A 15,463-nucleotide genomic window follows, 5' to 3' on the forward strand; every position below is an offset into this window, starting at 1 on the left:
GCTGAGTGTATATATATGGTAATAGGTCATTCCAGATGACTTCGTGACTAAGTTGCAACTCTGGTGCTGTCAGATTGAACAAAGCAGGTGTCGTGTTGAAGTAGCTGAGTGCATTGAGCTGAGATCAAGACAACCTGCATCATGAAGGTGCTTGCTATTTATTGTGTTTTTCTTTCAAACAGGGATGGATCCAAATTGTCCAGAAATGTACAGTGCATGAGCAGGCTGTGTTGCAAGGCTAACATTCATACCCCAATACTATCTTACTAATGCAGGGCTTTGACTCAGCTTATTGGTTACTTACCCGAAGTACAGGGAAGATGTTGAATGATTTAGCAGTTTCTTTTCTATTTGGACTATGAATAAGACCTATTCATCTCCGGTGGTTTCAGTTTTGTCTGACTGAAAAGGCTGGAGCAAACCTGTCTATGTTTCTGGAAGAGTTTATACTGGGAAGAGCTTGACTTGATCATATCCTGGCTGCAAAAAACATTGTGCTTTTCAGCTAGATGTGCAGGCTCAGTGAATTTGTATGTTAATTAAACACCATCTGCAACTGTTTATTAGCATACACATAGATATGTTCTGAATTAAATATTAGCTAAATCAGATGGACTTTTAAGAATTTAACAGCATATTGTCACTTCATTTATTTCTCCCTTGCCAAAGGTTAAAAAGTTCATTCAGATCCATTTTTTAAAGAAATATGGCTTCTAAAACAAATAAATTATTTCAGTTAAGACTTTTTAATGCTGCTGGAATCTTTTTTATAGAGGAGTCAGAAGAGGGCTTGGTGACTTCTCAAACAGTAAAAATCAACCGCAGTTCCTGCAGGAGTATAGTTGCTGTGAACAGCACGTAATTTGGCAGTAAAGATCCGCAACCATGGACTTCCGGAGGGTGGACTTTGGCCTGTTCAGGACGCTGGTTGAGAGAGTCCCGTGGGAGACAGTTCTGAAGGGCAAAGGGGTCCAGGAAGGCTGGACAATCAAGAAGGAAGTCTTAAAGGCACAGGAGCAGGCTGTCCCCATGTGCCGTAAGAAGAACGGGCGGGGAAGACAACTGGTCTGGCTGAACAGGGAGCTCTTGCTGGGACTCAGGAAAAAAAGGAGAGTTTACCGCTTGTGGAAGAAGGGGCAGGCGACTCAAGAAGAGTACAGGGATCTCGTTAGGTTGTGCAGAGAGGAAATGAGAAAGGCAAAAGCCCAGCTAGAACACAATCTGGCCGCTGTTGTTAAAGACAACAAAAAAAGTTTTTACAAATATATTAATGACAAGAAGAGAGCCAAGGAGAATCTGCATCCTTTATTGGATGTGGGGGGGAACATTGTCACCGAGGATGAGGAGAAGGCTGAGGTACTTAATGCCTTCTTTGCCTCAGTCTTTAACAGGCAGACCAGTTATCCTCAGGGTACTCAGCCCCCTGAGATGGAAGACAGGGACGGCGAACAGGATGAACCCCCCATAATCCAAGAGGAAGCAGTCAATGACCTGCTACGCCACCTGGACGCTCACAAGTCTATGGGGCCGGATGGGATCCACCCGAGAGTGCTGAGGGAGCTGGCGGAGGAGCTCGCCAAGCCACTCTCCATCATTTATCAGCAGTCCTGGTTAACAGGGGAGGTCCCGGACGACTGGAGGCTTGCCAATGTGATGCCCATCTACAAGAAGGGACAGAAGGAGGATCCAGGGAACTACAGGCCTGTCAGCCTGACCTCGGTGCCGGGGAAGATTATGGAGCGGCTCATCTTGAGGGCACTCACAAGGCATGAGCGGGACAACCAGGGGATCAGGCCCAGCCAGCATGGGTTCATGAGAGGCAGGTCTTGCTTGACCAACCTGATCTCCTTCTATGGCCAGGTGACTCGCCTAGTGGATGAGGGAAAGGCTGTGGATGTGGTCTACCTGGACTTCAGTAAAGCCTTTGACACCATCTCCCACAGCATTCTCCTGAAGAAACTGGCGGCTCACGGCTTGGACAAGTGTACTCTTCGCTGGGTAAAAAACTGGCTGGACGGCCAGGCCCAGAGAGTTGTGGTGAATGGAGTTCAATCCAGTTGGCGGCCGGTCATGAGCGGTGTTCCCCAGGGCTCAGTTTTGGGGCCGGTCTTGTTCAATATCTTTATCAATGATCTGGATGAGGGGATCGAGTGCTCCCTCAGTCAGTTTGCAGATGACACCAAGTTGGGCGGGAGCGTTGATCTGCTCGAGGGTAGGAAGGCTCTGCAGAGGGACCTGGACAGGCTGGATCGAAGGGCCGAGGCCAACTGTAGGAGATTCAACAAGGCCAAGTGCCGGGTCCTGCACTTCAGCTACAACAACCCCATGCAGCGCTACAGGCTTGGGGAAGAGTGGCTGGAAAGCTGCCTGTCAGAAAAGGACCTGGGGGTGCTGGTTGACAGCCGGCTGAACATGGGCCGGCAGTGTGCCCAGGCGGCCAAGAAGGCCAATGGCATCCTGGCCTCTATCAGAAATAGTGTGGCCAGCAGGAGTAGGGAAGTGATCGTGCCCCTCTACTCAGCACCGGTGAGGCTGCACCTCGAATACTGTGTTCAGTTTTGGGCCCCTCACTACAAGAAGCATGTTGAGGTGCTGGAGCGTGTCCAGAGAAGGGCAACGAAGCTAATGAAGGGTCTGGAGAACAAGTTTTGTGAGGAGCAGCTGAGGGAACTGGAGTTGTTTAGTCTGGAGAAGAGGAGGCTGAGGGGAGACCTTATCGTTCTCCACAACTACCTGAAAGGAGGTTGTAGCGAGGTGGGTGTCGGTCTCTTCTCCCAAGTAACTAGCGATAGGACAAGAGGAAATGGCCTCAAGTTGCGCCAGGGGAGGTTTAGATTGGATATCAGGAAAAATTTATTTACCGAAAGAGTGGTTGAACATTGGCACAGGCTGCCCAGGGAGGTGGTTGAGTCCCCATCCCTGGAAGTATTTAAAAGATGTGTAGATGCGGCACTTAGGGACATGGTTTAGTGGGCATGGTGGTGTTGGGTCGACGGTTGGACTCAATGATCTTAGAGGTCTTTTCCAACCTTAATGATTCTATGATTCTATGATTCTGTGATTCTATGGAGCAGGAAAGCATCATGTAAATACTGGCCTGCTGGTTGCTGAAACAACTCTTGTCTCTCCCATGGAATCACCCTGTGAGATTTCCAGCATAAAGTGTACTGATGCTAATTAGTCCTCTGTGTCAAAATGGAGGTGCCATTCCTCTTCAGCAGTGATTGTAGCAACTCTCCTATCCAGTCAGTGCAAATCAATAGGATTAGTCTAGTACATAGGCCCTACCTCTGTAAGTAATTGTAAGATAATGATTACAGGGTAGTTTTAAATTCTGCAAACCTCATTTGATTTCTTTTTGCTAAAGAAATAAAACCATATTTTGTTTTTTCAGCTGCCAAGAAGTCAGATGAAATTATCTGGGCTTTGCCATTGACTCCACAGAGAATGATATCTAATCCTAGGACCGGGTGTTTTATTTCAGTAATTCAGAGAACAAGTTCCACAAGCAAAGCAGCTATATACATAAAAAAAAAAAAAAAAAAAAAAAAAGAAAAGAAAAAGAAAAAAGACAAAGGCATCTGTTGTATTACACTGAAGCCTTGAAAAGCTTTTGATCCTACCAGCTGCTTTTCAACTGCTGTCAGATGAGGTAGGGCTTCTGCTAACAGAAAGCACAAGAATGTCAGACCTACTGTTGAAGCAAAAGTGTACAATTTAGGTAGTTATTTGGTCCATCCTGAACCTCTGCTGTGCCATTTTCAGCACAAGTCTGCAAAGTCCAATATTCCTTTTGTTGTTTACACACACTAAAGTAGGTATTTTCTGTTTTAGTTGGTGCATACTGCCTGCACAATTATTACAGATGAAGTCACCTAGTAGATACTAATGCAACTTAGTACAAGTCTCTTCTCTTCCTATGTATTCTGTGATTAAAATTGCAGCTATAGAAATTAAATTTAGAATGTTTCTTTTCCCTTTAAAAATATAAGCTTGTGAAAATATCCATTACCCCATTTACACTATTAACAAGTAATTCTGGGAAATGCACACTGAATCATTATACAGATCTGTCAATTGTCCCAATAACAAAAGTAAAGGCAAAACAGTACTGTGTGACACAGCAACTTCCACATTAGATAATATAGACCAATTTTTGCAATCAGGAAGGGTTCCATGCACTTTATAAACTCCACAATACTGTTAAGAAACCTTTCTTATTCCCTGGCTCTGTTGTGTCTGGGGAGTTGTAATTTCTTTTGCCTTTCTTAGAAAATATAATTACTCTTCCTGTGGCTTCAGATGGGGCACGGAGACCCACTCATTACTGCTATAATACCTTAGTCATAGATGAGGAGCCCACTGTATGAGGTGCAGGTTCTGTGTAGATACAACAGCAACTGCAAATTTGCCATCCTATAGGAATATCTTGCGCTAAGTGAGCTGCCTTTTCCAAATATTACCTACTTAGTCTCACCAGCAAACCAGCTAGGAAACTAATGGTTTGTGGCTATTTTTGCTGCTTGGTTTCTGTGTGTTATCATGACATTGTTGTCAGCCTAAATACAGAATAGACATACGCCTGCATCATCTACAGCAAGCTGGGCATCCATGTACTGTCAGACTATTTGAAAATATGTTGCAAAGCAAACTAGAAATTGAAGTTTAAGATGGAGCAAGAGTCCCCAGCTTTAATACCATTGCCACACAACCAACTCACCATACTTCCTTCTAAGGTCAGCATTTTCAGTTCAGATTAGAAGACATATGTGTGCATGTAAGTCCTGCAGACAACATTGTTTAGGGCAATGACTTGCAAGACATAATTTTTCAGTATATACAGCAGTGGGAATGACCAAACTGAAATCTTGTTCTTTTAAAATAACAGAATATTAGGTCTATCAATCTCAGTGATGAGCTTTTTACATCACCCGTGGCTTTTTTATTAAACTTTGCCTTGAAAAACAATTCAGTTTTACATTGCTTAGTATCTGTGAGCAAGAGGTGGGTTACAGGTTAAATTTCCTCACTAAAAACCCAGAACGACATTAGCTTGCTTGGCTAGTTTTTACAGAAATTGTCCTACCCAGAACTGTCAGTTTAGCAGGACAGCAGAGACATTGCAGATCCAAGGTTAAGTGCCAAAAGGAGCCTATTTATTCAAGAGTAAAACTGTCTAAGACTGTGATTTGCTGCCAGTTCTTAGCTACCCAGAATGAGATAATAGGACTTGTGTAGGGGCACCCACCCACATAAAGACCAGAGATAACTGAGACTCTAAATGTAAAACAAAGCTCAAATGGTATGCACACAGGTCTTACTCAGAAGGTTAGACACACACATAGATAGAAGTTGACTCTAACCCCTCCGGTCTGTGGCATGGGTGCATGCTCATCTGTCAGAATAAGAGTGCTTTCTGGAAGAAATACCCATTTGATGGGGTTACATGGCAGCTAACATCTCCTTTAAAAGCATTTTATTCAGGCTTCTCCTTGGTATGTGGTAGAACCCATGCATGATTCTTATATCATCAGTGGATCAATTTTTGTAGATAACAGCTGCTTTGGGACCAGTGGGGTTAATAAACTCCTGTATTCTAGATTTCAATTGGTCTTAACTCCTATTACTTGGGATACAGATGTCAGAGCCTTCCAGATGATAAAGCTTCTTTATTTTATTTACTGTACTACTCATGTCCCGTTCTACCTATTTAAGTCATTTTATGTTTTCAGAAGAAAATCTATAAAGGTAGTGTCTTGTCAATACTTCCGAGAATCCTGTCTACAGTAGAAGTAGTGGAGGAAGTGAACTACATCCATTTACTCCACATTTCTTTCCTGAACCAGGGTGATGGAAGAGCTCAGATTACACGAATGTTTGAATGAAAATGCCTATCTCATCACCCAAAACCATTTCTCTTTGTGGCTGTTATTAACCAGTTAAAACGCTGCAAGTCTACATGGAAACACGTCTGTGTTTATCATCACAGTCTGTTGATGTGCACAGTGATTTAAAGAACAACGTCTAAATTCTATTGCCCTGCTTATATGCTTTGTGACTTACAATTTATATTTATTCATGTTTCTTCAACTTTAAAATCAGGGACTGGTATTTCACTGCCTGAATAGAGTCATAAATCACCTAATGTAACAACAGCACGAAACCTGTTGTACAAGGGAAAAGGATTGTTTTCAATGTTTTTACTGCTAAAACATATTTTTGGTCATTTATTCCACTGGAAAATATGCATATTCCATTCCAAAATGTTGACAGTGCCGTAAGGCTTAAAAAGTATGTGCACATTATAAAATACAAAGTTTTTTACATGGGACAGAGCTGTGAGATTTCCATAGCCTTTTCTCTTCAGTCATTAAGGGGTTGACACAGCTGTCAGTCTGGAACAAAAGCTACCAATTACGGGGGAAGCCAAACTTTTACAGTAATTTCTGTCAAATTATCTTCTGTGCACCTAGATGGCTCCTCAATCGCAGAATTGCTGTCCTTCTTATAAGCACTGATTTTTTTGTTTGTTCCCTGCTTCTTACCAGGCAATGAGTCTATGGCAAATTATTGGATCAAAGAAAAATGTGAAGAAAAAGGATTTCACAATGAGATTATCAAAGTTAACAACTGCAGCTATTAGCTTTACTATAGAATTAACATTTATCTCAACTTTTGAGCTACAGTTCTATTTACATGCTGATGTGATCTTCACAGCTGTAGTATCCACAATCCTCAATAACTAATGGCGTTTTACTGCTTAAGGATATAATTAATTCTCATATTTAAATAAAAATAAGACACGGTGGAAGGTGTTGTCCAGGTTCCAACAGGAAGCCAGGAACAAAGTTAGGAATTAATGCAGGTCTGCCCAGGTAAGCCCTGGCTCCCAAACACTGGGATAGCCTTTCCCCATGCTAAATACGGACTTTTCTTTTTCCTTTCCTCAGAAGAGCACATATTTAGCGGGAGACGTAAAATTTAAAAACTTTACAACCAGCATTCAAACTTCTGCTGTCATGTCTGCTCCCTCTTATTTCCTCATTTGGAATTCTCTTTCTTACTCCTCAGAATAGCAGACCACTTAATTTAGGTTTTCCCTAAATATAATTCTCTCTAATCTTTCTATTCCTGAATTTTGTCTTATTTGGTCACCCCCTTTCTTCCGCAGTATTATCTATTGACTCACCTGCTCACTTTGATCTTTGTTATGCCTCCACATTAAGCAGCTTTTCCCCTGAGTTAAACAGGATTTTTCATTGCACAAAAAAAGGAAATGCTTTCCCCTCTTATCTGAACCATTTTGAGGCTTTGCATAACTGACCTCCTTTAATGTTTTTTTTTTTATCAAATTCTCATTTTTTTTTTCAGGGTAATTTTCCTCTGAATATTCAGGTAGGCCTAGCTACATTATAAATATCAACATGTACTCTGGAAGGAATTGCCTATTTTGCTGAACGAACCCGTGCTCTCAAACAGGAGAGTTTCAGGTTGTATTCACAATTGCATCTGCTTTTTTGTAGAAAAGGGAGATTTTTTTTCTGACTTATGTAACTGAGATGCATACAAACAATTTGTGTGTTTATCAGAGGTGAGATTTAAAGACATTCAAAAATTTTCTGGAGATAGCAGAAAAAAAATCACTTTGAATGAATTTTAAATCACCGTATGTTTTCTCCTGATGTCATAGTGAAATGACAGTGAGAAACAACTCCATCTCTAAAAGCATGAATAATTTGCAGCATTCTTAAGATGCTATGAATACAGTATGTAAAGAGAGCACTCTTGGCTGCTTTCTCTGCTCTCACCACTGCTACCCTGTTTTTTTCCTCTGTCTTCAGCTATCCATTGTCAGCAGGCACCGTCAATCTGAGGTGTAGAGAACGATTTTTTTTCTTCATCTCTCATCTCCTTCATGACAGAGGGTAAAATGCCTTTCCGTGCAGGTGTGCACTGCATTCTCCCTGCTGATTTGGTGGTGTTTCCTCTCTCTCCAAACAAATACAAACTCAAAATCTGAATATATTTCAGCTCACTTTTTATACTCTGAAGTGGTTGAGGTTAACCTTACTGCAAAAAAATAAATGTTCACATGTAATAGAATATTTTAGAAATACTAAGTACAGCCTGGTGCTGCATAGCTATTCAAATTCAGTCCTGGGACCTTATACTAGCCTTGAACAAAAGAAGCCCTTCCCTCTCTGTGGAGTTTTCACAGTAAGTACTAGGAAAAAAGTGGTGTGGTGGGAGGGAAGGACTCACTTTTTGGTTAGAAAAGGCATTAAAAGCGGAACTGAATATGCTGGTAGTTGGGAAGAATTTTTATGTCCTGTGATTAATTTCACCAAACGCTATTTTAAACTATTTCAAAATAGTTTTTTACATTAATTCTCATCCTATGACCTGGCAAATTTGGAGTTAATGATGACTGTGGCTGCTGACCCTACCTATTGTTCTTGCTTCTCATTCTAGGGGTAAAATCAACTTTGTCCGTGTAGAGTACAAACCTGTTTGCAGTGTAGCAGCTCATACTGATGAAGGTTTATCATTTGTATATCCAGTTAGGCCTGAATAGAGCAAACTGTGACACAGCTATACTGGCTTAGAGAGGACTCTATAAAGCAAAACAAACAAATTTTTGTGTCAAGGAATTTCTTATAGGTCTATATGACTTGCTCATCAGGGCACTAGAACTGCTTCTGCCTGTCTTCTGCACAAGTCCTGGCCTCTCCACACACGATAGGTCTGCTTCACCTAGATTAGTAAGGGACAGAAATGTGAACAGTTATTGAGGAACCAGGCAGGGGAACAAGTTGTAAGAATTCAGAAATTTTATGATTAGAACCTATTACAACCTATTACAACCTGTTCCTTGTCCTCCTAAATACCTCAGTGCTCCTGCCACTTCAGGGGTTGTCTCACTTATGACTTCATTTGCTTTCTGTTTGATCACATTTTCCCTCCTCAGCATCTATTTGACGTATCCTCTTCTTAGCTGGTCCTTTGATTCGGCAGCTGCCATTAAGGAGACCACATGTACACATCTGCATAGGGACAGCTGTGATTTGTATTTCTAACATAACCCTGCATTTATACACATACAGAACTTGGGAAATCCTAAGTGGCAATGTAGTATCTGTGTCTCTCAGTGTGTGAATAATTTCTGAAAGTCTGTTTGGTATTCACTGCTCTCAGGTAAGACAGTATTACCTGACTTTGCCTATAGAAGTGCAATGCAGTATCAGTGTGAAGGCAGGAAAACAACAGAATGCATCATGTTAGGTTAAACTGACCCTGCTGAGCCAGAAACTATGTAGAGGAAAGGGAAATAAAAAATAATCTGTAAAACAAGAATGGAGCTGGTGCTAAACAGAAAGCAGAGCTGTTTTGAAATGTGTGCTTTTCATAAAGTCTAAGGTCAGATAATCTCTTCCCCCTGCTCCACCTCCCCACCCCCACCCCCCCCCCCAGCCTTACTTTCTGTCCTGCTGCCTTTTTTTTTTTTCTCCATCTCTTCATGGTTTTACTTGCTTTCTACCTGCCCTGCCTGAAAATTAGTTTTCTACCCTGCTGGACTGTAATGATTGCTGGCAAGTATCACAATGTGCTGCAATCATTGTGCTTGCAAAGAAGGTCTGTTTTGGCTCAGTGATCTCCTACCATGTTTTCCTAGGAAGAATTAGGACACAGCTAGGTTTTTCTCCTGGAAGTTGATCCTGTTCACATTAAGACACTTCAGTAAAATCTGCAGTGAGGTAGAGAGAAAACCTTTCAAGGTTTTTTTTTTTGGGGGGTTGTCTTTTCCCGCTTTTAAGGCCAAACCTCATGCATTTCACTCAGGCAGGTTTTATGGAGGCAAATGAGAGGTAGTCTTGTGACACAAGGGTTTGACTGGTGGGTCCCAACCACCTCCTCCTGAGAGGAGCCCAGCAGAGCTGGTGTTCCTTGCCCAGCTGCCCCCAGAATTGGAAGTAGCTGCTATCTACTGTACTTCACAAGTAGGTCACTATGGGCATATCAAAAGAAATCCAGACGTTAGAGTTACATTTAGCAAGAATCTGGATGTTTATTAGCAATGTTTTTGCAGCTTGTTGTTGCAGCCTTTATTGGTGACTCAGAGGCATTTTTGCTTGTCTGTTTCAGGTGTGTTTTCATCTGCAGATTTAACTCTTTTTTCAGTGCGGTGCTATACAGTTTTGTATTTGTGAGGGATGTTAACATCAGCTTCTATTGTATTTGTAAAGAAAAGAAGAAAAGTATATTAAAAAAAAAATTGCTGTTGGAAGTCACACTTGTCCACTGAGATGCCTCAGGCAATTACCTGAAAAACTCATTTCAAGCCAAGAAGTAGTGTGAACACTGAGGAAAGAAAGGAGGAAATCGAAAAAAGACCAACCCTGAAATACCCAAAGTGGTGGCAGAGGAACAGAAAAAACTGTTCTTTTAAAATAATTGAGTTTAACATCAACAGTTGAAACTACCAGCTACATGGAAGTAATAATGTGGCCCAAATCCCTGCGAGAAAAAAAGAGTACTTGATTTTTGGATTTTTTTCTTCTTTGAACGTAAATTGTTTTTCAGCTCAAAAGAAATAGCCGAGTAGGGTAAATGGTAGTTTTTCTTTCTAATACAATTCCATTATGCTCAGAAAAATATAAAACCATTTTATATATACAGTTTGAATCAGATCAGCATAAAGAAAACTTCTCAGTTTAAACTAATCTTTCCTTTTTCACAGCAACGTAAAAGAATGGCTAGTGGTAGTCTGACTAATACTGCAACTCTTACCCCTTGTTTTGTTTTGGCAGGGTAAGCAAGTCTTAAGCATGTATTACTTTTTAACCCCAACTTCTTGGGGTTTATTTTTTTATAATTAGATGTCCTGGATTTCATATACACACCTTACTAGGTTATTTTTCCTTTTATTTTTTTCACTAAAGTTGTACAGAGGCTAGGACTCAACAACAGGCTTAAACGGGACTACAGGAGGTCTTTTTAAAGGTGAATGGCTCTTGGGCACTGTATCTTCTTTTCATTTAGAGAAGAAAGGCTTTCTTTTTTTCTTTAGTAATGAGTTTTTAAGTGGGTTTCTAAGCCTTTAATTTACTGTTATTTTTGCATTTCAGTGGCAGACATTCATCCAGCAAGAGGTAGCTGGGAACAGAGTTTACTGACCCAGATATTTTCCTTTAGCACAGCAGTTTTATATACACTAGTGCAGTAGCATCTGTAGGCCGTTCTAACAGGGCTTTAGTCAATGTCCTATTTTAACAGCATCGATGTGTTGTTCCTCAGTTCTCTGCAGTGATTTACCCACCACAGCACCTGTAAATGGCAACTAGCAAGATGTCAGATACATTATTGACTCTTGAAACTAGATGACTATATTGCAAAAAAATTCTTACCTGTTAATTGGGGGAAAAGAAATCACTAGAAGAACAGGTCTCCAGCAAGGCAGACGGATAGGTTTTCTGAGACCTAGAGATATTGAACAATTCTAAGTGTAAAGTCTGCATAAATACTTTAGGATGTGTCCCTATTTCCTCACGCCTCTGACTACAAAAATTAAAGGATGCTGGAAAAACTACAAAGACTGTATAAGTAAAGAAGTAAATCCACATTTTAGGAACAATTGCTGTCTCCTCATAACCGTACTCATAAAATGCAGAAACAAAATTCATGCTTTCTTTCTGGAAAGGTCAAGAGAGTCTTTAGCACAAGACTCTAGGATCTCATCCAACAACAAATTGTATGTTTTTCTGCCTCTCTCAGTGTTTTACAAAGCTTGTTTATTTTCTCTTTTTATCCACATTTAAATGTGACAGGAAAAAAAAAGGGGGAAGCATTTGGGGATGCATTTCCAATAGAAATTGTGAGAAAAGGCAGGGGGAGTGTGCAGCCCTCTTCATTAATGAATCATTCAAACACGACAGCAGTCTACCATAAAGCTGCACTGGATAAGCAATACAGGTCTGCTTGAGATGCTGAGGATTCCTCACAGGCTGCTAGTCTGGGACTCAAAACATAGCAGCGGTACTCCTCCAGTCCCGCTGCCCTGTCCCTGGATCATAAATAGTTACTGAAGGAGAACAAAAGCTGCAGCTACGTGGTTTGATAATGATCTGGCTTTGCCAGGTACAGTAGAAGTGATGATGATACAAATGGTTCAGCAGCCAGCATGCTGCAGCTTTAAGCCTCATCTTGCAAAATTCATTCTGCAGACCCATGAGTGCTGAAATATCTTCCTTTAGCCATTTAAAAGCAAATGTCACTATACTCAAATACTTCTGACATCCAATAGTGAAAGCAACCCACACATCTGGCAAAGATACAAGGCAAACAAGTTATACCTGAAGAATGCTGCAGATTTTATCAACGGAGATAAAGATTTTATCAACAGTATGACAAAGTTGGATCCTCGCCTAATTACAGTGCAGTCCTATTTTAAATCCTCCACTTTGTGAATAAACAAAAACATTGGTCAAGCTTTAGGGCAATAGTGGAAAGAAGAAACAAACGATCTTCCCAAAACCATAGGAAACCATGACAGGGCAAAGACCTGCCTGTGAGGTCCAGATTGATAAAAAGCTGTTTCACCAGGTTGAGAGGCAACAGTTCAAAGGATGACTGGTTGTGAAAAAAACAAAAAAACCTGCATGAGTACGAGTAGTAAGGTGCTGCAGGTTGTCCGAAATCATCTTCAGGACCTGTGACAGGAGAGTGTTGCAGGAGAAGACTCAGAGATCACTCAGACAGATCTGATCTAGTAGTTAGTTTATTGAGTTCTAATCAGTGAATTTAGGTATGTAAAATATTTAATAAGTACAGATGGATTGGTGGTCAATACTTTACTATTTACTACACTTAAAGTTAGTATGGGATACAAAGATTATAGCATAAGCTTACTATACATATCTCAAATGTTACATGCATGCAAAAAATGCCGCTTACCAACCCATCTATGTCTGGTGTCAGGTAAGGGATCTCTCAGCCTCGTGGGTTAACCTTGAGAGGCGTCCCTACTCAAGGGGAGATCACTGCCATGCAGCCAGCTGCTATGGAGGGAGAGCTCAAAAGGCCCTGATGGCTGAAGATATTTATAGTGTGAAGTGGTTGATTTGTAGTCAGGTTTTCTGCTGTGTTAATACAGTTTCAGCCGCTTATCAGCCCAGTCTCTAGCCAAACCATTTTTTGGGGCGTTGGTGATGAGTTCTCACTGATAACGTCACACAATACGATTAACTTTGATTAGGCCTACTTGTTAAGCATCTGCCTGGACCAAAGCTCAGGTAGTTCAAACAGGAGGAGTGCATCCGCCAGAGAGAAGGCAGCTGTGGATAGTTACAGTTAACCTAAACCATAAGGAGAGGCTGAACATATCTGTTTACCGTCCTAAAAGATTTTGTGCATTCAGAACAGGCAAAAGTCCACAGTACCAGCTGAGTCTTTGAGCTACTAAACTTGCAGCATTTTGAAATGAAGTATGATATTTTGCCTTGGTTCTGTCTAAAATTCTTGTTCAGACTTGGTCATGACCCCCAAAATTATTGTAATTCTGGTATGAGTCTGAGCACTCTTTCCATGTCCGTCTTTTTTCCCAACTATTTTTCTTCCTTTTCTTTATTTTACTACTTGAATTATGCTAGACCTCTTAAAAATAATAATGAAGTGATAGTTACTGTGGAAAGACAGCTTTTTTATTCTAACATAACTAAATTACATAGTTATATTTTATTTTTAATACAGCAGCAATTTGTTCTGTTGAAGTGGGTTTATTTTTCTGAGGCATGCAGGGAAGAGGGGTGAAAGAGAAGATGGAAATTTAGGGTTATATGTTGTCCAATACATGCAAAGTGCTTCCCTTAGTTTTCCTGTGGTGCTAAGCTGTTCAGTGCTTGCAATTTATATGATGCCTTTTACTTAAGCTGGGAGTTCACTGAGCATGTGTTTAGTTTGAGATGTACTTTGTTTTTCTGCTGAACTTCTGTTGTTCAGTATTTTCAGTCCCCGATGTGCAGACTGCTTCACCTTTGGCCTTAGAGGAGAAGAAGAAGGGCATTTTGCCATGCACTGGTGCCACCAAGCGCAGTGGCACAAACAAGACATTCCCAGCATTAGCTGATCTGCTTGCCAGGCTGTCACGCTTCCCTTCAGTGCTACGGAGATGCCTGTTGCTGCAAAAATTGTGTGGGAAATTGCAAAGCATTGTGAGCATGTTATGATCAGACTGTTATGTGGCAACACTGCATTCACCCGCTTATTGTCAGCACCTGCCAGAGCTGCCCATGAGAAGGGAGATGTTACTTTTTCCCACTGGGTAAGGGAGGAAGGCTTTCTCTTCCTTCTGCCTTCTGACCTGCCGGCCTGGCTGCTAACCTGTGTGGCACAGTTCATCATCTGTGGCATGGGAAGCACATCATGAGCATGTACAGTAGAGGGGCTGATCTCATCAGCTCACATTTTTATTGTGTTTTGAGATGAGACATACATAGAAATGTGTATTTATACCCACATTACCTGTGCTCTACAGGTCAGAGGAGCAGACTGCCTGCACTGCAGGGAAAGCTTCCTTGCCAGTCATTAAGGAGATAAGAAAAACGTTAGGAAAAATATTAGGAGAAACATCAGGAAATATTTCTTTACTGAGAGGGTGGTGAAAACCTGGAACAGGTTTCCTAGAGAGGTGGTCGATGCCCCATGCCTGTCAGTGTTTAAGAGGCATTTGGACAATGCCCTTAATAACATGCTTTAACTTTTGGTCAGCCCTGAAGTGGCCAGGCAGTTGGACTAGGTGATCATTGTAGGTCCCTTCCCACTGGAACTATTCTATTCTATTCTATTCTATTCTATTCTATTCTATTCTATTCTATTCTATTCTATTCAGTTGCAGTATGGGGATAGACATCAAGTGGTTTGCCAGAGACATCTGTAGATTCCAGGGGGAGAGAGAAAATAGGTCATTAAAGTATCATTTGCAGTATTTATGCTTTGTCTCAGGAACACTTTGAAGGGTCAAACTAGATCTAATTTGAAAACAGTCTACTTTATCTGGGGAGGACACAACATAAATGCTTTATCACATTAATTGTTTTCGGCATCATTTAAGCCAGTTGACTAATTGAGCTAAGCCAGTTTCCTATTACTTCATCCAGTTTGCCTTTTCAGTTTCTAACATGCTGTACTACTCACTGTCACTGATGCCAAAGTCTCTTACTTCCCTTTGAAACCCCTAGAGCTCTAGGGTCAAGTGAAGGTAAAATAGGTGCTACAGGAGGGCTACACTGTATTCCTTGGGATACACTCTGCAGGGCTATTTCAGCCAGCAAACTGAAGCTTGTCACCACGCGTGGTCTTAGCCTTGACCACTTTATATATCTCCTTCCGCATCACGGTACACTGTTCTTTGTGCCCTGATGTTTGCTGACCTCTACCCCAGATGCTGCTGCAGTTCAGTGGTGCTGTA

The 15,463-nt window shown here is 41.2% G+C and overlaps 1 protein-coding gene across 2 annotated transcripts in view; it reads left to right on the forward strand.

The window, feature by feature from the left end:
- TRPM3 (transient receptor potential cation channel subfamily M member 3) overlaps positions 1 to 15,463 on the forward strand; it is a 287,376-nt gene that overhangs the window by 198,003 nt on the left and 73,910 nt on the right. The window lies entirely within an intron of this gene.

The sequence above is a fragment of the Aptenodytes patagonicus genome, chromosome Z (genome assembly GCF_965638725.1).
Source record: "Aptenodytes patagonicus chromosome Z, bAptPat1.pri.cur, whole genome shotgun sequence".
NCBI lineage: Eukaryota > Metazoa > Chordata > Aves > Sphenisciformes > Spheniscidae > Aptenodytes > Aptenodytes patagonicus.